We start from the raw sequence: 23649 nt of genomic DNA, 5'->3' as shown, positions 1-23649 counted from the left end.
GGTCATCACGTTCGCCTAACACGAGAAAGGTCCTCGGTTCGAAACTGAGCAGAAACAGTGGTTGGATTCTGACAGAAAATGAAAAACTGTTTGCCACGCTAGGTGGGTGCAGCGATCATTTCCTTTATATGCTTTTTAATAAGCGTGCACCTGAAGATTTATGTCTGCAACCTGAAGACGTGTTTCAGTAGTGTAGTGGTTATCACGTTCGCCTCACACGCGAAAGGTCCCCAATTCGAAACTGGGCGGAAACTGTGGGTGGTTTTTGCAAAAATTTCGTATGCGATTTTCTGTTGAGCAGGTCAGTACACTTGCAGGGATGTTTGTGGTTTAATCTCTTAGAAAAGGACAAAAATAAAACAAATGACCATTGAGGTTTCCTGTACAGTAATATAAGATGTTCAGTCTGCCAACAAAATTAGCAGCTTTTTGCCATGTTAAAAACACTGGGCAGTCTATAGTTTCAGTCGCTTTTGAACAAGCGTACCCTAGAAGCGGTGGGACTGACGTCCAAATCAAGTTTCCATAATGTAGTGGTTATGACGTTTGCTTTACACGCGAAAGGTCCTCAGTTCAAAACTGGGCGGAAAACAAGTGGAGGCATTTTAAATTTACTGCTCCAATTCGCTACAAAACCCATGCTTTTGAGACAGGTGAAGGCCATCGTACCAAGGAGCTGTAGGCAGACTGCCATGCCGAATGACATCTGTTCTGTTGTTTGTGGAATTCACAGACTGTCACACTGCTTGCAGAGCAGATTATGGGAAGGAGCCATCTTCTAAAAAGCACATGCCATGATATCACGTTCGCTTTACACGCGACAGGTCCTCAGTTCAAAACTGGGTGGAAACAAGTGGAGGCATGTTAAATATAAATGCTGCAATTCGCTACAAAACCCTTACTTTTGAGACAGGTGGAGGCCATCGTACCAAGGAGCTGTAGGGAGATTGCCATGCCGAATAACCTCTGTTCTGTTGTTTGTGGAATTTATAAACTGTCACACTGCTTGCAGAGCAGATTATGGGAAGGAGGCATTTTCTAAAAAGCACATAAACCATCAATAGGTTTCTGTAGTGTAGTGGTCATCACGTTCGCCTAACACGCGAAAGGTCCTTGGTTCGAAACAGTGGTTGGATTCTGACAGAAAATTTAAACTGTTTGCCACGCTAAGTGGGTGCACCGCTCATTTCCTTTATATGCTTTTTAATAAGCGTGCACCTAAAGATTTATGTCTGCAACCTGAAGACGTGTTTGTAGTGTAGTGGTTATCACGTTCGCCTCACACGCGAAAAGTCGCTTCGCTAGAAGAGGTGGGAATGAGATCCAAACCAAGTTTCCGTAGTGTAGTGGTTATCACGTTCGCTTTACATGCAAAAGGTCCTCAGTTCAAAATTGGGTGGAAACAAGTGGAGGCATGTTAAATATAAATGCTGCAATTCGCTACAAAACCCTTACTTTTAAGACAGGTGAAGGCCATCGTACCAAGGAGCTGTAGGCAGACTGCCATGCCCAATGACACTAGGTGTGTGCCGAATGACCTCTGTTCTGTTGTTTGTGAAATTTACAGACTGTCACACTGCTTGCAGGGCAGATTATGGGAAGGAGCCATCTTCTAAAAAGCACAACCGTCTCAACAATAGGTTTCTGTAGTGTAGTGGTCATCACATTCGCCTAACACGCGAAAGGTCCTTGGTTCTAAACCGAGCAGAAACAGTATAACAGAATAATATAATTACCTGCATCTAAAAGAAACTCCTCAGATGTTTTTTCCTTCACTGTCACAGCACTCGGAGTAGAAAAACATTGAAAAATGAAAGTCTGGGGGGTGGCCTCTGGTTCAGCAGCAAGAGCGGTCTCAGCAGAAGAGGAATCCTCTAAGCATTTCTGAAATTCAGCAAAATTAGTGTAATATGCGAGCGAGAATTATAAAGTACTTGTTTTTTAATAAAAAGTCTGTTATCAAAGAACTTTAAAGGCTTACCTGAGATGGAAATGAGAACTGAGTGCCAGATGAAGACGCTTCTTGCATCTCTAGGTCTGTCTTCCTGCTTTTGTGTTTGTCAAAGTCAAGAGGCACAGGTCGACAGCCTGGCTCCACATATTGTAGGCCAAACCTCTCTATTGTGTCCCAGCTGGAGATGTGGAAGGCTGGATATTTGGGTTGCCCAGTCACTCTTATAGATGCCCTGTTTAACTCCAACATCAAAACAGGGTCAAACACTCCAGGTAAGACAAGCCCAGGCTGTTTCAGGTCCACCAGCCGCTGATAATTCCAGCGTGCGACACCAGTCATACCCTGCGCCAGGAACAGCTCAGGAGAGACGCGATTACCCGTTACCCACTGAGCCTGGTGGAAATGAAACCCCTCTTGCTGTGAAGTGCCTCTGACAGGGATACAGATGGCCATAGCAGCTCCTTCACCCTTGACATGATTCAGTTGTAGCGTTCCACCATGTCTGTAGAGGATTCCTTCCTCCACCTCAGGGTCACTCAGGCAGCCTCTAAGGATGTGGATACGCTGAATCCACCACAATTTTAGCATTGAGGGTTTAAAAAGGAAGATGTTGTTGGGATCCTTTGCAAGATGGAAATGGTGAAGTACTTCTTCCACTCTTTGGACCAGCTCTCTAGGATGTGGCACTTTTGTCCTGCAGTGCGCTCTGATGTGCTGCTTTGTGGGATTAGCAGGCTCAGTTCCACAGAACTTGTATGCGTTCCTCAGTTTCTCCAGGTCACTCTGATCTACTACAGAGAAGGCAGAAGAGAGGAACTGGCAGAACGAGCTATACAGAGGATGGTGCTCCGAAACACATTCCCTGGTGAATCGCCGCATACAGTTAAACAAGTCTAGTTTAACCACCATGTCCTCATTGTACTTCTGGCAAGCGGCATTTACATTCTTGAGGTTTCCTGATGTAACCTCTGCCACAGTAGCTTCAGTGGTCCTCCAAGCTTCCCACTGCTGGTGCTCATACTGTCCTGGGTCCATCACTCTGAAAGCAGCACAGCAGTCCCTAAGTACATAAAAGGGAAATACATTTTAATGTATTCATTACCTTTGCTTACACATCTTGATGTGATGTGTGATGAGATGTGATTATTCTTACCTGTCCACCCACTGGTACTTGGCCTTGGGTATGGAAAGCTCCACACCGAGGCAGCCATCTGCGGCGCCATCTTGGTTATAGAACAAGATTTATCTGACGCTTTTATCCAAAGCGACTTACAATTGCTATATTTCGCACGCCTCTGGAGCAACTAGGGGTTAAGTGTCTTGCTCAGGGACACATTGGTGTCGCGCAGTGGATTCGAACCCCGGTCTCTCACACCAAAGGCATGTGTATTATCCACTGCGACATCACCACCCCTATATGCCAGCAGCACTGTAGCGATTGGCCATCCCACAGTACATTGACGTCAAGGATTGCTCACTCTCAGACTGCAGCATCACCCAGGACAGGATCATCCAGTTCTCGTTCATCACAGCGTAGGATGACATTGTGCCAGATGAGAGGGTCACTTTTTTAGCATCTTTGCGTGTGTGATCTGATCTGAACACCTGTCCAAAAGTTCCTTGAAGGAGCTGAGTGAGAGCTGCCTCTTGCCGGTGATATTCCTGAAGCAGGCACTCCACCAGATAATGTGCAGACACAGACACCCCATGCCACCCATCAGTATCTTCGTAACCCCCAAACGAAGCAGGTGTGTCATCCTTCCTCAATGCTCCTGTGATGGTTTCCTGGCCATACAGCCCTGCTTCAGCATCCCTGACGTTCTGCACAATGAGAAGGTATGCCAGGTGGGCTCTTTCAAACTTAAGGCGAAGCACCTCAGACAGCTGGTTGGCCATGTCATTAGGGGATTTTCCAGAGCGCCTCAGTTCATCCATCACAGTTTTACAGATTGCCTTCTTATGGGTGAGGAAGGTTGGCAAGATGTTTCTGAATCGCTGTGGTAGCATGTCCACCCACTGAGGTTTATCAGCGAACCAGTATTTTTTACATGCCTTACAGCACAGACGTGAAGCAAGGATGTAATATTGCCCACTAGTGCCAAGGATCACTCGGGGTCTTCCCACACCTGAGGACACAACATGAGGATTTGGACAGCTGTAGAGACAGGGCAGGATGTAGTTGTTTCTAAGCCTTTCATTTATACTGTGCTCAGGTTTCCAAATGAAAAAGGGATGGAGCTGGAAGTACTTTGGTGACGGAAGGCCCATGTTTGTCTCTATAAGCTCAGGCTGAGGTGGATAGCGCCACAAGGAGACCATATTCATTAGGTGTCTTACTGGGTGTGATCCTGGCCAGAGCCCCATGGACTCCATCTCTGTTTTCATCCAAATTCTTTGATGAAGAGAGCAGTTCCAGTGGCTAATATCTTGCAAGTAGCTAGTAACAGGTGCTTCCGTCTGTGCAGACGTCATTGATGCAGGAGCTGTAGGTGCTGATTGTGCTGCAGGAGGTGGTACAGAGCCATCAGTCTGTGAAGAACGTCTACACACAGGAGCTGGTGGATTGGGAGAACTAGAGACTGCATGTGATAGTGGTGAAAGCTGTGTCAGAACTGCACGGAACACAAAGCAAAGGAAATAAATGCATATATATATATATATGCGTGTATAACACATTTAATGCTCGTGTGTTTAACTGTCTTTACTTTTTTTGTTCAAGTAGCTGGGAACAGGGGTTTCAGTCAGTGCAGACGGCATTGGTGCAGGTGGAGGTGCTGATTGTGCTGCTTGAGGTGGTATAAAGCCTTCACCCTGTGAAGAAGGCCTACACACAGGAGCTGATGTTGATGGAAGTTGCGGCAGAGCTGCAAGGAAAAGCACAGGGAGGAAATTAAAAACATATTAAAACACTGAATGTACATGATATGTATTTGATTGTCTTGACTACATTAAATGACTAATCGTTATTTATTATTTTATTCTATGTATTTTGTTATTTATTCTAGTAATGCACATTCTGATAATGTTCAAATGTCTGTAAGTAAACAGTCCACTTTTTCACAACAAATAAAAACAGTTTAAATAGCATGCATACAATTCATGAAGTGCACTCACCCTCACCACTGGTATATTCAAACCTTAACAGTAGTTAGAACAAAAGAACATGTTTTTTAGAACAGGCAAGAACACTGCCAAAACAACAAATAAGATAATTAAAAATCAGAAATGGAGGATAAGTCTGTATGTAACCGAATAAGCCTCCAAAACTGATGTGTAAAGTAACCTGTTGTAGATAAGACTGTGGATCCTGTGGCTGCAGATGATCCTAAAAATTAGGCATTATAATTTGAATGGTTTCTCTCCAGTATGTACAATTTTATACCAATTTTATAAGAATTTGACATGGGTATATATAACACACATGACACAATACTTGATTTACTTACTCAGCTGTGTGAGATATTTTGTTGGAGAAATACTCAGCATCATCCTCTCCAGTTCTTCATCCTCCTCCATTACTATAAAATATGACAAATGCATCAGTAGCTAGGCAGGCTTTAAGAATCAATATAAGCAAACTTGCATGAATTTTATTAACTCACCAGGCTGATCAGAGTCAGTAATGGAAGGAACAGGTGGTCTTGCAGCGGAAGCTGATGGTGAGGGCATCGGAGGAGTGTTTTTGGTCATCTGTTTTTGCTGCTGTTTTAAAAGATACTGCTGCAAATTGTACATTTTGCTGCCTGGCACACACTTCTGCCTCATTATAAAGAAAGCATATCCGTCTGCCCTGGTATCCCAAATCTTCCTCCAAGTGTCTTGTGCTCTGGATCCAAATCCAACAGTATTGTCATCCTCTGTCAAAACTGGCACTGCGTCTGGCCTTTGAGACAGATACTGTTTAAAATCTTCAATTTCCTTGAAGCTTCTTGAATACTCAAGAAAGGAAATGAGGCTATCCTTGCATGGACCCTCTGGGTTGAACTGCCCAGCCTGTTCTTCTTCCTCAACCTTATCGGACAGGTACAAAGCATAGCTGACATCATTCTCTAATAACCACTTGAAAGACTTGCCCTTGTACTTGCCGAACTGAAGAATGCATTCTCCCAACACCTCTTGCTTGTCAGAGACATCCCCTCCTCTATGTAACACAACAGAACGGGCGTTCAACTTGACCAGATCTTCTCTTTGAGGTGTTGACTTGTCCTGCAGTAAAGGGTTGTCTTTAATTCTTTTTGCCTCTTCTGATGCGTCCCGGCGTAAATGGCCCGACGGGCCTTTCCTGAAAGACACTTTGACTTTCCCTGGGAAGAACACTGTTTTCTTCATGATGCTGTTCTGAAATCAGAATGTATTCATTAGTGTCTCAGCATAAGCATTTAAATACTTACAGTAACAAAATGAAATAAGACAGTTAATACTAAAGCATCAGTGGTATATATAAAAGAGTTATTTTACAATGCTATAATATTCCATAATATTACTGTTTCTTAACTGAATAAATGCAGCCTTAGAGCACGTACTGTTTATTAAATTTGCATTATTTAATATTCATTATTTAAATTGCTTTAAAAATGTTTATATGTATATATAAAAAGTTAACAAGTTAACTAATTAAACATGTTAAATTATACCATTAAATTGTACACATATATATATTTGTTTGTAATTTAAATGTAATATATGTGTGTGTCTGATATTAATTACATTATAGCTACTACATTATAGTAGCATTATTAATTACATTATAGCTACTTTTAGCTACTATGCCAGCCGCAGCTGGAACCAGCTTCCAGAAGAGATCAGATGTGCTCCTACAGTAGTCACATTCAAATCCAGACTCAAAACACATCTGTTTAACTGTGCATTTACTGAATGAGCACTGTGCCACTGTTCGTCCGACTGTTTGCACTGTATTTTATTTTATGTTTTAATTATTCTGATTTCTGTATTTTATCTTTTATTCTAAACTGTTTTAATTATTCTGATTTCTTTTGATTATTTTAATTTCTTCTATGTAAAGCACTTTGAATTACCATTGTGTATGAAATGTGCTATATAAATAAACTTGCCTTGCCTTGCCTATAAAAATGTTAAATTATACCATTAAATTGTACACATATATATATTTGTTTGTAATTTAAATGTAATATATGTGTGTGTCTGATAATTACATTATAGGAGGACCAAACCCGCAGAAATTAAATTAATAAATAAACATGTAAACAAATAAAAAGGTAAATTTGATAATAGGAAAATAAATAAAGGAATAAACGACTTGATAAAATAAATATGATTTATTCTTTATCAAACTAATTTTTGTATTATTTCCCTTAATTTATTTTCTGCTTTTATTTATTTGCTAATTAATATTTATATTTGGTAAGCAAAACCAACCAATCTAATTATCATGCACATCAAAAAAATGTAAGAATAGATATAAAACTAAAGAAATAAAAATAAAAATAAATAAAGATTAAAATAAATAAATCTGAAAATAAATACATATTGGAATAAATAAATATACAAATAAATGAATGCATAAATAAATATAAGAATAAATGGAACAAACAAATAAATAAAATAATAAATAAATACAATTAAAAATAATACAAATACATTAAAATATAAAAGCAAAAAAATATAAATTAGGGGAAAAATATACAAAAATACATTTGATTAAAATGAATCATATTTATTTTATCAAGTCGTTTATTCCTTTATTTATTTTCCTATTATCACATTTATTTATCTATCTATTTATTCATTTATTTATTCATTCATTCATTTTTAATTGCAGGTTTGGTCCTCCATACTACTGCACATTACATCTTACTGCACTGTTAACATATATTTTAAGCATAGTGAGAGATTATGATGAAACATTCACCTTTACAAACAAAGATACTCTTATAAAATAAAGGCTGTATTCACAACGAGGAGTTTACTGTTTCTTATCGTCACAATCCATTCAACACGATAACAATACGATTACATGACAATATACATGCAATTTAAATTATAAAATATTTGAATAATAATGTATATGCGGTCACCTGAGGGAAAATCTGTCTGCAGGTAGTTTAGACAGCAACAAAACAAAACAAGTTTGCTGACAAGTCGGTAAAAAAATATCTCTCCGTTCGTAAAACGGGTCTCCCCTCCTCCACTGCGAATGACTGACAGATGACACTATGCTTTTTAAACTACCCGCCACGGAAAAGCGAAACAGCGCCAGGAAGTCTACGTGTGGCCAAAGGTATATTGCATCCGTAGTGTTAAGCACTACCATAGAGAATGAATGGGAAAAGTTAAGGGAAGTTAAGCTTAACCATTTTCGACTCCCGCCGCGAAAGGTCCTCAGTTCAAAACTGGCCGGAAACAAGTGGAGGCATTTTAAATATAAATGCTGCAATTTGCTACAAACCCTTACTTTTGAGACAGTTGAAGGCCATCACACGCGAAAGTTCGAAACTGGGCGGAAACTGTGGGTGTTTTTTGTAAAAATTTCATATGCGATTTTCTGTTGATCAGGTCAGTACACTTGCAGGGATGTTTGTGGTTCAATCTCTTTAGAAAAGGACAAAAATAAAACAAATGACCATTGAGGTTTCCTGTACAGTAATGAAAAATGTTTGTCTGCCAACAAAATTAGCAGCTTTTGCCATGTTAAAAACACTGGGCAGTCTATAGTTTAATTTGCTTTTGAACAAGCGTACCCTAGAAGAGGTGGGACTGACATACAAATCAAGTTTCCGTAGTGTAGTGGTTATCATGTTCGCTTTACACGCGAAAGGTTCTCAGTTCTAAATCCGGCGGAAACAAGTGGAGGCATTTTAAATATAAATGCTGCAATTCGCTACTAAACCCTTACTTTTGAGACTGATGAAGGCCATCGTACCAAGGAGCTGTAGGTAGACTGCCATGCCGAATGACCTCTATACTGTTGTTTGTGGAATTTAAAGACTGTCACACTGCTTGCAGGGCAGATTATGGGAAGGAGCCATCTTCTAAAAATACTATACTATACTACTATACTATACCTCGACTATACTAACGAGGAGTTGTAGAGACCGGTAGATGTACCCGATCAGAGCGACTTCCAGGAACGGCGTCATGTGTCAAATATGAAGTGTCTGTATAAAACGTGTTACATTATTAAATTAGAGACCTTGTTTTTTAATATGGAGCCTGGTAGGTCAAGTCAATAAGTTCATGCAATTTTTTTTAAGTGCCAGGTCCAAACAAAGAGAGTTTCAGTTCATCTGCACCTGCCAGCTGCTAATGTATTGCAAAATTTCTTTGCTGACCGCACAACAGGGCTTCCAGCCTACATCCAACGGTCTTGCATTGGTGGTATAGTGGTGAGCATAGCTGCCTTCCAAGCAGTTGACCTGGGTTCGATTACCTGCCAACGCATTGCATTTTGCTCAAGCTGTCGTTAAAACAGTTGTCCGGGGACCCTGGCCAGCTCCTCCTGTAACTCGTTTGCTGCAGCAAAACTTTTGTACTGGTCTTTTGGCAGCAGTAAAGGACTGGATCTCCCCGTCGGGGAATCGAACCCCGGCCTTACGCTTGACAGGCGGAGATACTGTAGAAGATTTTATTATTTAGAAAACAAGTAATTTTGCTATATATTTGGACACAATTATTTCTTCTGTCTGTGACTTTGGATTTCCTCTGTGTATGTGAAAGACCTTGAATGGAATGTTGTTTGCTGCAGAAAATTCTATTCTGAGAAGTCACATGGTAAAAGACCTTTACCCAAAACTATCTATAGGGTGTGTTACCTTCTTTGGAAGAAGAAGTATGTATATAACTCTGAACAAAAATGTACTCGGGCGCGCACTGGAAGGCCAGAGGGCCAGAGAGCGTTAGAGCGCCGTTCTATGGAACGGGACGGCGTTCGAAAATAAAGTCTAATTATTTCTGGCATCAAAGATCTCTGCGAAGTTATTTTTCAGAAAGATTGAAAACCACAACATTTGGCGCCCGAACAGGGACTTGGGTTTTGAGGCAGAAGGAACCACGAAAGGCGACTCTGGTGACCGACACAGACAACAGTGGCCACTGTACTTTGAGGTGAGCAATTTTTGCTTTTGAAAAAGTATGTGTTGTCACCAGTGAGCCAGAGTGGTAAGACCCTTTAAAATGCTTCTCCAAGTTTAAAGAACTAAAAAATTGAAAAGAGGATCTTTGATTCTAGAAATAATTGTCTATTGTTGTTGACGATATCAAGTAATGTGTAATAGCGCGGCGGAGCTCCCGTTAGTGTTTGCCAGTATTTATATAATCTGATGCAGATTGTATGAATATTGGTAGGATGCTGATGTGCCGCTAAAGGTTTTGTCGTATGTACGTAAGAATTTATGTTTACTGTTAAAGGATAACAGTTATTGTTTTTTCTTGTCAAGAGGGCCTTGAGGATGACAAGTGTACTGATAGAGGTTATCAGTTTTTTATAGATTTAAGTATACTGATAAAGGGTATCAGGTTTCTGTGTTTCCTATTAAGAGGGCCTTGACGGATAATGGGATAGCATGTACACAGATGAAGTTAAGTGTACTGGTAAAGGTTACCAGAACTCTGTGTTACTTATTAAGAGGGCCTTGAGGATAATAAGTTAATTGCATATGCACAGATTAAGTTTGGTTTATTGTTACCGCCTTGTTATAGGTTAACAAGGGACTGGGTAAGATTTATGTGGATTTCGCCAAGAGGGCCTGGAAGGATGGCGAATATTGCACAGATAAGTTTAGCTTTTGGTTACCGCCTTGTTATAGGTTAACAAGGGACTGTACGGAAAAGCTATGTAGTATATGACTCTGTTGTGTCGGAGGAAGTGAATCGCAGAGGTCTGTGATAGTTTAAAGTTATTCAGTGAAGTATTGTTTGTAAAAACAGTGAGAAACACTGTGAGTAGAATTTAGCTCTGTGTGTGTATGTAGGATCCTGTCCTGTGTGTCTGCTTGACTGTGACTGTGGTTAAAAATAGGTGACAAGGAATGTGTGAATGTGCTTGAGAGACAAGTAATGTATAAATGAGTATTAAAAGTAAAGGAAATAGTAAAAGAAAACAATTGTTTCAAGATTATTGTAGTATAAATAAGTTAAAGTATAAAATATATATTAATAAATGGACTGATATATATATTAATGGATAAATAAATAAAAATGCACGTGCTTAATATATTATATCTTATATCTGAAGACGTCTAAAATTTGTATCTCATTATCCCTGAAGACAAAGTGAGAGAAAAATGATTCTATTGTAGATAATTAAGGTTGTGCTAAGAAAAAATAACTTGTGCAGTGTGCTAAAAGTGAACAAGATTGGGTGACCAAGTTTCAACAGTCATAAATAATTTACAGCAATCTTAGAATTGTAGTAAATGTGAATTGTTGGAAATGGGTGAGGAAAAGTTGATTCACCATGTGAGATTATTTTGAGCACAGCATGCAAATATAGGAGAAAGATTGAAGGCTGATTTTATGATAGGGAAAATTATTTAATTGTATTATACTCAGAAAATCAAAGTTAGATTATTGCTGATATTGCAATGAAGAAATAGCTTGCTTAGCTGCAACGAAGAACTGCTTTACTAAAAACAGAATGGGAGAACTGCTGTTGTCAACCAGTGATTATTATATAGTATAAAAGAACTAGGAAAAAGATGGTTAAAAGTGGAATTTAGATAAAGAGCTAATAGCTCAGGAACAAATATTTATAAAGACTAATTTGATCTATGCAGCTCTCTGAGTGTTCAAGTTTCAGATGGCTTCAGTGTCGAATGGAAGAGGTGAAAGGTCAAAGACACGACTGCAGAGAGAAGAAGAAGAGAGGGTGAGGGGCGTTCAGCTCCCCTTCTGAAGATGACCACTCTCTGGAAAACTTAGCATGGAGAAAGACTGTTTAATGCTGGAAAAGGTGAAACTTTCACTATTTCACTGGAGACTTTTTCCTGAGGACAAGAGGAAAATCCTGAGATGCAAAGCTGTGGCAAAATCTATCAAAGCCCAAACTGAGAAGGGGCAGAGAAAAAAACAGAGCCAATATTCCTGTTTACACCAAGCCTTGAGTGACAGCTAGGCTGATGACACATGCAGAGCGACAGCCATGAAGCTTTAACAGACTGATAATCAAAAAACAGAAGAACTGACCGAAACCCTTCCCTTACGGGCAACACAGGTCTGGCAACTTCAATGATCACTCTAGAGACTGCTTCAAATTTAGTTAATTATTAGATTAACTTTATTCATTCTGATTATTCACTGGTCTCATAAGCAATTCTTTATATTCTCTGCTAAACTAACCCTCTTTGCTTTTCCAGTAGGTTCAAGTCCAGCCATATAAAAAAGAAAGAGAATACACTGAAAGAGAGAAGTGGGTGCTCAACTCACCAAATAGTTCAAACTGAGGCTGGATTTGGTATAGTGAGGATTATATGAAACAACTATAGGGCTAAAAGCATGAGAAAAATTATTCTGTAGCAAAGAAAAAGATAGACGCAAAATGTCAAAGAATTATTATTATTGTTTGCAAAACAATGATACTGGTCACTCCATTTTGTTTTGCTAAGTTTTTAGAGATATAGATTGGAGAAAAAATTACTCCAAAAGTCCAAAATTATGAAATCGCAAAAAATGCTGTCAAAACTGGGATAATCAGATGGAAATGTTGTTGGCCATGGATCCAAGATTATGCAGAGATCTCCAATTTATTTCTTAAAGCAGCTCATGAGCAAAAAAACAAAAAAGAATAGGAAAAATCAGAAAAACAAATGACAAAATGTATTTGAAAAATTACAATTGGCAGGCTTATTATTCTAAAATAATTAGTCTATTAGATTTTGTAAAAAGAAAGAAAAAAGGATTATAACAACGGTGTTAAACTAAACCTTATGATCATTGACACTTCTCAGTAGTGTTTGACATAGTTGTGTTGACCTGATCAACCCTTGGCTAAAATTATAGGATGCCACATTTAGAGCACAACCTGCAAGAATGTATGCTGGCCAGTGTGTGTGTGTGAGAGACACTGAGTGTGAATGAGTGAGAGATGATGTCTGAAGAGACACTAAGGCAAATCAATTATTTTGCCAATACAGCTGTATTTAAAATTTAACATGTGGGCCCACAGGGCAAATTCTGCCCAATAAAATAATGACCATGGATGGATTTGGTTAAATTTCCTGGTCAGGAACTGAAGTAACAACATGAAAAAACAAAGAATGAAAAGAGAAAAATAAAAAATATAAAAACAGTGCCACATTTGCGCAGCGCATAACATATCTGACTTCCTTTGCAGCATAACACGTCTGCCTTTCTTTTCAGCATATCATGATGGAGCTGATCTTTGTCAAGAGTATGAAATATTGTCTTGTAACTTTTGTCAAAGTGGGTTGAGTATTGTCCAAGATGCCTAATAAATAGTGGGTTGATAGTGGAACTCAAGACAAAGAGATAACTGAGTTGAATTGACTAATTTTAAGAGTACATTGGAAATTTATTGTGAGGAAAATGCAAAAAGTTGCAAATAATGATGAAAAGTCAAATTTATGAAAAACAAATAGGAATATATGGATTAAAGTCCTGCTGTTAATGAAAGCAGAAAGGACACCACTCAGCCCACATGACCTTTCTACAGGTAACATCATGAAGTACAATGGGACAGATGAGCAGATGATTGAAATCACATGTTGTTTTCACTAACAAAAATAATTAAGCTTTCATTTACAGATAGCAGCAGCTCAATTCCAGGAAGGATTCTGGGACAAGTCTAACAAAAAGAACCAGTAACTGTGCTTTGTAATTTCAGAAGAAGTGATCAACAGTGTGACATTTGAGTCCATGCCTCTCAACTTAAAATACACCAAATGACTTCAGCAACCCCCCACAACTGAAGTGAGGGATCAAGGACATGCTGACAATGAGAGAAAATAGTCCATTGCAACGAACGACTCACTGGAGACACCCTGGTGAAAGATGTAATGATTGATGACAAGGTTAACAGAATGATCAAATCATGAATGGAAGAAAAGACAAACTTGACCAGAAACACAGTAATGAGAGGAACTGTGCAAAGAAAAGAGAATCAACAGAGATGAGTACAAGCTCAAACAATAGTCAACATCAACCAACTTTCCTATGATTGGATGTTCAGCCCTTGAATAGATTCAGTAGCAACTTAATAATAACCCCATCAAAACAAAAAATTATTGCGGAGAAAAATATATTACGCAACATAGAAAACAATGATAATGACTAATTAAGAAAAGAAACTAAAATAATATTAACAATTGATATAGTATAATGGGAATTAAGACAATTCATGAAGGAAAAAATTTGAACTAAAAATAACTTTAAAATAAATCTTAAAGGGTACTCAGATGTAACTTGTCAATACAAGGGTATACTTAAAATTATTTAAGGCTACAGTTTAAATTAAAGCAAGTATTAACATTGGGTATTAACAAATATTAGATTTAAGTTAAGAATACAATTTGATTCAATATGCAATTGATTAGTTAAAATTATATTACAAGTAGTGCTCGATAGAAAGTTTATAGACTTAGAGGAAGTTATTGAAATCCAATAACTAACAAGCCCTTGTGAACAATCTAAATGGCACCAGAGGGGGGTCAAAAATAGATATTTGGCATTCACATGAAGGACAGATTGTTGAACCAATGAATACTTTTGAATATTCTCAGTCCAGATGCGCAATGGTTTTAAACCAGTGCGCAAAGGGGGGAGTAAGGAAAGGAATTAAAAATTAAAATGAATATAAAATTATAGGCATTTTAAATTAAAAGGCATTTTTGCAAAGTTTTGTGAAATTTGTGGCAAAAAGCAAAGTTAAGAAAAGAACAGCGACAAAAATAGGCCATATGTCAGTATACCATGTGGACATGATATAGATGGGTAAAAGCAATGAAATCAACAGAGGAGGGCAGGAACAGAAATATTATTTTTCTAACAGAAGTAATCCTTAGATTGGAAAACTATCAGAAATAAGGTCAGATTATATGTCAACTAAACAGAAGTATTGAAGATTAAAAATAAGTTGCATACGAACACAAGGAAGTTTTAATAATGATTAAGTTATAATGCTAATGGTTTAAAAGGTTGATAGAAAAACTTTTGAATTGTTAGATATAAAGAAAAAGAAATGTACATATAAGGAATATGTAAGATAGTGCAAAACGTTATTTGCTAGAGTTATTTTTCTAATTGTCTAATGAGTTTATTGAATGACTATTATGAGATAAATGTAACATTGCTCTGAAGCTTTCTTAGTTAGAGTGATTACATGAGACATAATTAGTTTATTCATGATAGTTTATTTAGAAATTAGTAAAAACGAAGAAAATGTATTCAGTTTAGTCTTGAACTGAGGAGCTACAATGAGAATGAGAAGCAACACGCGAGATTAAAAAGGTCAAAATGGAATTTATTGTTTAAATTTGGTAATAAAATAGACAGTAAGTGAAATGTATTGCAATTTATTAGATAGGTGTAAAGTGTTCTGTTCACTAAAATTGACTGACTAAAAGATGGATTCTTCGAATTTAAGAAATGATATTCTCTCATAAGAAGTGATAAAAGTTATGTTTACCCAGCCATATTTTGAATTAATTGTCATATGGATCAAGTAGAACAAAAATGCATAATAAATCAATTAGACTACTATAATAAGCAGATATTTATTATAATGCTTTGTCTGCATTAGGAGAAAAACAATTATGTGAAAAAAGTAAACTGACTTATGTTTGGTGATCAGTGTTGCACTTTTACTAAATAATATTGCGCAGGGAGGAAAATTTAGCGATTACGATCATGTTAGAAAACCTTAAGAGCAGAAGTTAAAGAAAACTTAATGTAAAATCTGGAAAATTATGATTTTCTCAATTAGAGATGTTTTTGGAGATGCAATATTAAAATTGGGTTATTATTCTGTTGTGTACTTTGTATATTAAGATCATTAGTTGGAAAACCACGGTTAAACGAATGAAAATGCGGAAAAAAGATAATGAAAACTAATTTGAGAGGGCAACCAAATTGATATTTACAAACCCTGGATGTTGATCCCATTAAATGAGGAATTGAGGACGAAGAAGATGATTGATGAGCCAGACCCTAGAGGATATCTACACCGCAAGAAAACTTTCAATAGTATAAGAGACTTTTATGTTTGATATACTCTACATAACTGTGACAATAACATGCAATGCAAGAACAAAGGTATACACACACTTATAACAATGTTTCAGTTTGTCTGACTAGGAGACCTCGATTCTTTTACTTTTTCCATTAAACAAAAAAGAAAGAACAACTAAAAGAAATAAAATGTATGGAAGAAGATGTTTGGCTCGAGTGCTCCTCCGGAGTGTGGTGGCTTAATCCAGTAATTGGAAAGGAGAATGAGTGACTCAGTTGGGTCACTAGGTAGTATAACTGAGGGAGCTGGATTTTGAAACTACACTCTGGAAAAAAGATAGTGAATGTGAGGCTTAATAAGCCTCAGAGGAGGGAATGTAAAAGATTTTATTATTTAGAAAACAAGTAATTTTGCTATATATTTGGACACAATTATTTCTTCTGTCTGTGACTTTGGATTTTCTCTGTGTATGTGAAAGACCTTGAATGGAATGTTGTTTGCTGCAGAAAATTCTATTCTGAGAAGTCACATGGTAAAAGACCTTTACCCAAAACTATCTATAGGGTGTGTTACCTTCTTTGGAAGAAGAAGTATGTATATAACTCTGAACAAAAATGTACTCGGGCGCGCACTGGAAGGCCAGAGGGCCAGAGAGCGTTAGAGCGCCGTTCTATGGAACGGGACGGCGTTCGAAAATAAAGTCTAATTATTTCTGGCATCAAAGATCTCTGCGAAGTTATTTTTCAGAAAGATTGAAAACCACAACAATACTTTCCAATATACTAACAAGGAGTTGCAGAGACAGGTTGTCGCCCCCGATCAGCGCGACTACAGCTCGCTACAAAGAGCCTTCCCATTTCCAGGAACAGCGTCATATTAGCTCAACGCTTCACAGAAGCCAGTGAATCCAAAAAATAATCTAATACCTGTAGGGTCTGGACCAATCAGACACACACTAATTATTCATATTCACTATATTTAATGAATATAAAGGTCTATGAAACTCTCCCCCAAAACTAACCTCACAAATGAAGTTACTTTGTCAGCCGGGTGTCCGGTTACAGAACACTTTAAGACTGATAACAGACTTTACGACCTCAAAGGAATGTGGCCACATGCGCCACATGCTTAAGAGAGAGAGTCCATCTTTAATTAAATAAACTTTGCGGTGTTACTCTGATCTATGAAGGAACATGCCTCACAGAAACTGTGATGATTTACTGTCTCGTGTACTATTAGGTATAACAACATGGTATGTTTGATTGGGGTGTATGTGGTTGAACAACCACCCAACGGTCAATATAACCTCACCTGTATCATGCTTCCTAGCAAATTAATCCTCATTTAATGACACACACTTTGATGTACATCACCTTCTCTTAGAATGCAATGTGAATTTGTTATGTCTATTTGAGCTTGAATGAACAGTCTAAGCATGCTGGGGACAAAGACCATAAATCAACTAAGAGCCGCTTCCCCTCTCGGACATGTCACCTTACTCATAGGTCAGTTCAAACCTTAGGGGTTGGTTCTTTTCTCAGGGTATATCAGAGGCAGGCAACAGTGACCGCCCTCTCTTAGTTTTTTCATCCAGCCGCAACACTTTTCTGGTGAGACTGGGGAGCCCCCTCCCCCTCCACGGGGGCCCCAGGGCCCAGCAGGCCTCGATTCCAACCAGATCCGGCCTCATGGAAAAGAGAGAAGACTCTCTCACAAAGAACCAAGGACAATCTCAGGAGTTTTGGAACAAAGACTCCAACCAACAAAGACTCCAACCAACAACGACTCCAATCACCCATCCTTCCGACTTCCTCACTTCTCCTGGGTGCTCGGCGTGGCCTCAACACGCCGAGTCCCAGGCCTTCACCAAACCAGTCATGCGTTCCTGGAGAAAGAGAACGCTCAACCAACTTCCACTTGACACTGCCGGAACCATCAACGACTCCAATTTTCAACAACTTCAAGAATTGTTCCCATTACAAATGCAAGTATTCAATTCAATGAAATGTGAAAATGAAATTCTGATGGTTCTTCTCATAGACCCTCTTCCGGTTTCCAATTTCATCCTATCACTAACCTATTTATGTATTCATGTGTGTATGTTGTTTAGTTTATTTATATTCATATAAATATCTATATTTAGTTAATAAAACTTGTACATAATATGTATTTGGTTCTGTTTTGTTTGCAATACAAGTCACTTTACGATCACGGTTTTTGCTACTGGCTCAAAGTACTGTACAGGCGAAGAAATAATTATTCTTCGGTGGCCATGGAAAGATACCCTTTATTAGAATAAATTAATAATCAAAATAGTTCGTTGGAAGAACTGATTAATTGATTGTAATATTAATTCAGCCACATCAAGTTAATCCAATTAACTGACCCAAATATTTATAATTAATAATAACAAGATATTATTGATTATTAATATTTCCAAAACCTGAGTTCCTTACATAGCTCACCATTACCTGCAGTGTGTTTCGAGCTGTGGCCTTCCGGCTCGTCTTAGGACAGACTGTGGGACAGAAAATGGAGACATGGCTGCCATCCACTGTTCTTTAAGAGAGGACCACACCGATGACTTTGCAGGTTCTCTCAGCCACATGTGTATGGCACTTCAACTGCCAATCAAAGGATTGAAAGTTGGTGGTCCTTTTTCAGGAAACAGAGGTACGTTTAACAATACTGTTACTCACATATTTTTCAATACTGTTTCATATTTCTGTAATCTTTTCGTAATATTATGCTGGGTTGGAACCATACAATGCTGACTTTGAAAATGTAGGCTTATTTATATGAGCGTCATACATGGATCAGGCTGTGTACTGCTGATTGTGCAATAGTTATGATAAGTAAAAGGATTAGTGTGCATGGTTGACTGTTTCAAATTGTAATAAGTGTTGACAGTCCATTCTGCACTGGTGAATGCAGTGCAGAATGTTGTTTTCCAAGACTGTCACATAATTTAAGTATTTGTATTAGAAACATTTATACAGAACTAAAATCACTGTACTCCATTATTAGGACACAGTTCTGGATGGATTTATTCAGTGACCTGAGAGAGAGACACTACTTCAATGGCACCCATGAACACAAGTGCCTTGTACGGTATGTGTTCCTGGGCATCTTTCAGAAAGAGCTTGATGAACACCGAGAGCTTTGGAATAACCATACCATCAGACCCGTCCGGCAGTCTCTCTGTCCATCTGGGAAACCTGATACCATTTACAACCTGCCTCACAGGTTTGTATGTAACACCTGTATTGTCATTTTCAATAAATGTTTGGTTGGTTTCCCTTTGAGATTTAAACACTATTCAAAATGAGTTCACTGTTGTGCTTTCTGTGCGGCCTTAGGTTTGGTGGAAGGGATTGTGGATTCCCAGTGGATCCCCAAGTGTTACAGGAGTTCAAAGACCTTCTGCCACCCACAAACAGTTTGTGTGGAGATGCTAACCTCCAAGCATATTTTGCCAACTTGGAGAGACAGAGCCAGCTCGCTCCACCCATCAACTGGCCAGCTGCTGTTGACAACTACATTAGACTTGTTAGAAATGGCTGGTCTTTGAGAGAGAGAACTAACAGACGTGTAGGCAGTTTATTTTCTTTCAGACAGCATTGCCTCCAGTGTGGTGTACTGATATGGACACCTTAAATTAAAGGTTAAATTAAAAGCAAAGATATTAATCGATTGCAATGACTTCCCTTACTTTTTCCACCATCACAATGTATGCTTTTGGTGTTAACAGTGTTGATAAATACGGTATGCTGAAGCTAATGGTGACTTTCATGCTAGATCGGTAACATTTCATGACCAATTTATGCAACAACAAATAAACTTCATTCTGATGGCTCTTGCAAAATGTTTCAGAATAGACAAACTTACATTTTCTTATAAAAATTATTTTATTTCTTTTAACTGTTAAAATACTGACAAACAGTAAAGTGCGAACAGTAACAGCAATGTAAATCTGTCACGGAAAGTTTCCAAATAGAGAAACTTGCACCTTTTCTTATACAAAAAATCATTGGACTTCTGTAAACCATGTAACCATACAAATAGTAAAGTGCGAACAGTAACAGCAATGTAAATCTGCCATGAAAAGTTTCCAAATAGAGAAACTTGCACCTTTTCTTATAAAAAAAAAATGGATTTCTGTAAACAATGTAACAGTGCAAAGTGCAATGCAAACAGTAACAACAATAATGCAAATTTGCCACTGATAATTAATTTCTGATTGACACCTCAATGGAGCCCAAATCCTGGAGCGTTCTTGATTCCATAATTCATGGCTTCCTCAAAGATTTCATATGAGGGTAAGATCGGGAGTTTTAATGTGTTCGCGCAGACATTAGCCTCAGGAAACCTTGAGTGTTTTCTGGAATGTGAGTTGAGGCTGTGGTATTAATTTTGCTGCTGGGATTTCTTTCAGGCCTGTGGCGAACATCAGAATGTCCTGCAAGGACATCCCTGACCCTTCCTCTGTGGGGGTTGGGAGTAAAGAAACACATTGAGATTTATCATCCATTTGTGAACTTCACTTCAAACAACATACAGAAAATTATACCTTTTACAGCGATTAAGTAGTCCAGCCAGTAGCTAAGCACTCTCTCCTCCTCATGGCGATTTGAGGTACCAGTTGGGCTCATTTCTGGACGGAACAGTGACTCTACACTCTCGGCTGTCAGGTCTTCCGCACTGTAACACATGTAGGGCAGGAAAATGGAGGGATGCTGTTCCAGAGCGTTGAAAAAGTTGAGGGTAGCCAGGCCATCCTTGAACCTATTACCGGGTTGGGTTGTGGGTGAGGGGAAGAGGCAGATCATGGTAAGTTCTTAATGCTATTGCCAGTAGGACTCACATTTGTTAGACACTCATTTGAGTTTCATTCAAATTCTCGTTTGAATTCTTACAAAGTAGTCAGAGTGACCTACCTCTGGAAGGAAACATTGTTGCGGTAGGTGAAGTACCACTGGATGTAACCATCCACAACTTTTTCCTTATCCTCCAGTGTCCTCAGGCATTATAGCATCCTGCTGTCTGAAGCATGCTGGAGTGCTTATCTGCGAGTTCCACGAGTTCTTCCAGTGTCCTAGCATTCTTAATCTAGAGTAAAATAAAAACACTGTCTGTACACTCTAAAAAATGTTGGGTTATTTTGTGTACCCAATAACATTTCTTCTGGTGAGAAAATCCTGCACAACAGCTCTGTACTTTCATGTCAAGTTATAATATTTTGTCTATGATATAATGCACTTGTTTAAAGATTAATCCATTGTTCTTTCTGTTTTATGTAAAGACACTCTTGGAGATGTTGCTTTAAAAACCCTGCCAGCTATCCTTCCTCCATTGCCACACAAAACAGGCTGCAAGATGGCTCGGCCCTCTTACCATGAGGCAAAACAAGCATTTGTTGATTTACAGCCTGTAGGTACATCATTTATGACAACACATTTGGGGTAATATTTGATCCATTTGTGCATATTTACCATTTAAAATTTCTATTTAAAGGTTGGAACAAACATCATCAAGTATTTGGAGGAGGAGGAGCAACGGAGGCAATTCCCTCATGTCCTGCAGCTTGGGGACAAATTCAACTGCTCACAAGCCTTCGTCATTGTGGGAGGAGCGGCACTAGAGCAAGACAGCCTTTTACAAGCTGTGGATACATGCTTTAAATTATTTTATGTTTTAGACATTGAGTATCCAACGCCTGCGGCAGCTGTTTGGCAGTTGCTACAACACACAATATTTCACGAGTTCACACTTACATACAATTAAAGGGAATAAAGTATAATGCGTATTTGGCGTGCTGTACGGGGGGAGGGCTCCGAGCTCGGAATTCGGCCCGAACCCAGAGTACTCCCCCCTGTATGTAAAGTGGTTTAGGACTAGAAGAGTGGAGAAGGGGTGGTGGAGGGACGCTGCTAAACTGTCAGAGAAATGAGGTGAGAGTGCTGAGTCTATATATACACGTTTTAATCATGATTGCTGAGTGCTCTCCACCCGTGTTAATTATCTGAACGTGCTTCTCCCGAACTTTGTTAATAAAACATCATATTCTGTGCCAGGAGGAGTTCCATCAACTCATTGTCGCCTACTTAGGCAGTTTATAATTGGATAAGCTGGACAAGCTTTGGTTTGTTTTGTTTGTGTATTTGTATTCCATGTTTCTTAGAACTTAAAACATAATTGTAATTAAATTAATTTTAGCATTCTGTGGCAGGAGCTGTTCCCTCAACACACTGTCGCCTTATGAGGCAGTTTATAATTGCATTACTTCTATTTATTTATTTATTTATTTATTGAAAGAATTTCTTATTTTAAGGAAGTAAATGAAAGCAATTGCAAACAATAACTTAATGAAAATGTTTACAACTTGTAATGTTTACAACTGTTTATTTGTGTTGTTGTGATCCATGTTTCTTAGAACTTAAAACATAACTCTAAATTAATTAATTTTAACATTAATATTCTGTGCCTGGAGGTGTTCCCTTCAACACGTTGCCTTATGAGGCAGTTTATAATTGCATTACTTTTTTTTATTTTATTTATTGAAACACTTGCAACAATAACTTTTGAATGCAATGTCTAATTGGATGTAAATAAAGCATTGTTAATATACTTAAGTTGTGAGTGAGTGAGTTATTTTCATGGAAATAATAGTAATTATAATTAATATTAATAATAGTTTGATTAAAGCATTTTGGCCAAATAACCCAACAGATTCGTTTTTTGAAACCCAATTTATTGGGTAAAACTAGTTACCTAAGTTATTGGGTTAAAATAACCCAACAATAGGTCGGTGCTATATCAACCCACCATTGGATTAGCTGTTGGGTTGATTTTAACCCAACTTTTTTAAGTGAGTATTGGTTGGAATTTAGACTACATATTAGTGACAAAGCATGGAAGTCACTGGTTTTATTCCAATATCACACTGGTTTTTCAAGCTACTGGGGTGTCCAAATTGTTGATTGTTCATCAAAATATATATAAAAAAAAATCTTGAATATTCTTAGAAACACATAATTACAATTACCTCAAGGAGAACATTCCTGACTTCAGTATCAGGTATATCCTCAATTGGTGCCTCAATGGTCTTAACTTTACCAACCAGGTACTGGTAGAAGCTTGGGGAAAAGCATCGAGGCCCTGGACCACCATGTACAATGGAGACGGCAACCATTCTTCCAACATGGAAATACTCATCACCTTCTGCAGCTAACAATGGCAATGTTCCACGGTTAGTTCAAATTGATTTATAATACTGTCAAAATGTGACAAAAAGTGAATTACCTTTGCTATCAAATGACAGGTATTTGCCATCTTCTTTGCCTTCAAAAAATCGACTGGTTTTAATGGCGTCCATCAAGAGTGTCAGAAATTCCCGTGTAGGCCCTCCTGTGTCCACAGCCTCCTCTGTTTGCCCGATGTCATCAGTGAATTTGACCAAAAGGCTACAGGTGGGGTCAAATGAGGAACGTTTGAATCCCCTCAGAGCACCATCCCAGACATTAGCACGGTTTAT

At 38.3% G+C, this 23649-nt stretch overlaps 1 long non-coding RNA gene and 1 other non-coding gene across 2 annotated transcripts; both read left to right on the top strand.

The window, feature by feature from the left end:
• Nucleotides 1–1640: 1640 nt before the first annotated feature.
• On the top strand, nt 1641–1713 carry trnav-aac (transfer RNA valine (anticodon AAC)). Its single transcript has one exon. It is a non-coding gene; the product is annotated as a tRNA-Val (tRNA).
• A 16970-nt stretch (nt 1714–18683) lies between these two features.
• LOC143719422 (uncharacterized) lies at nt 18684–19643 on the top strand. The gene is made up of 3 exons (XR_013196513.1): nt 18684–18788; nt 19143–19226; nt 19475–19643. It is a non-coding gene; the product is annotated as an uncharacterized LOC143719422 (long non-coding RNA).
• The last annotated feature ends 4006 nt before the right edge of the window (nt 19644–23649 follow it).

Source organism: Siphateles boraxobius, unplaced genomic scaffold (genome assembly GCF_051911475.1).
Source record: "Siphateles boraxobius isolate OS27281-9 unplaced genomic scaffold, OSU_SipBor_1 63, whole genome shotgun sequence".
NCBI lineage: Eukaryota > Metazoa > Chordata > Actinopteri > Cypriniformes > Leuciscidae > Siphateles > Siphateles boraxobius.
Note: the sequence above shows the minus strand (reverse complement) of the source record. Positions and strands in the feature narration are given on the sequence as shown.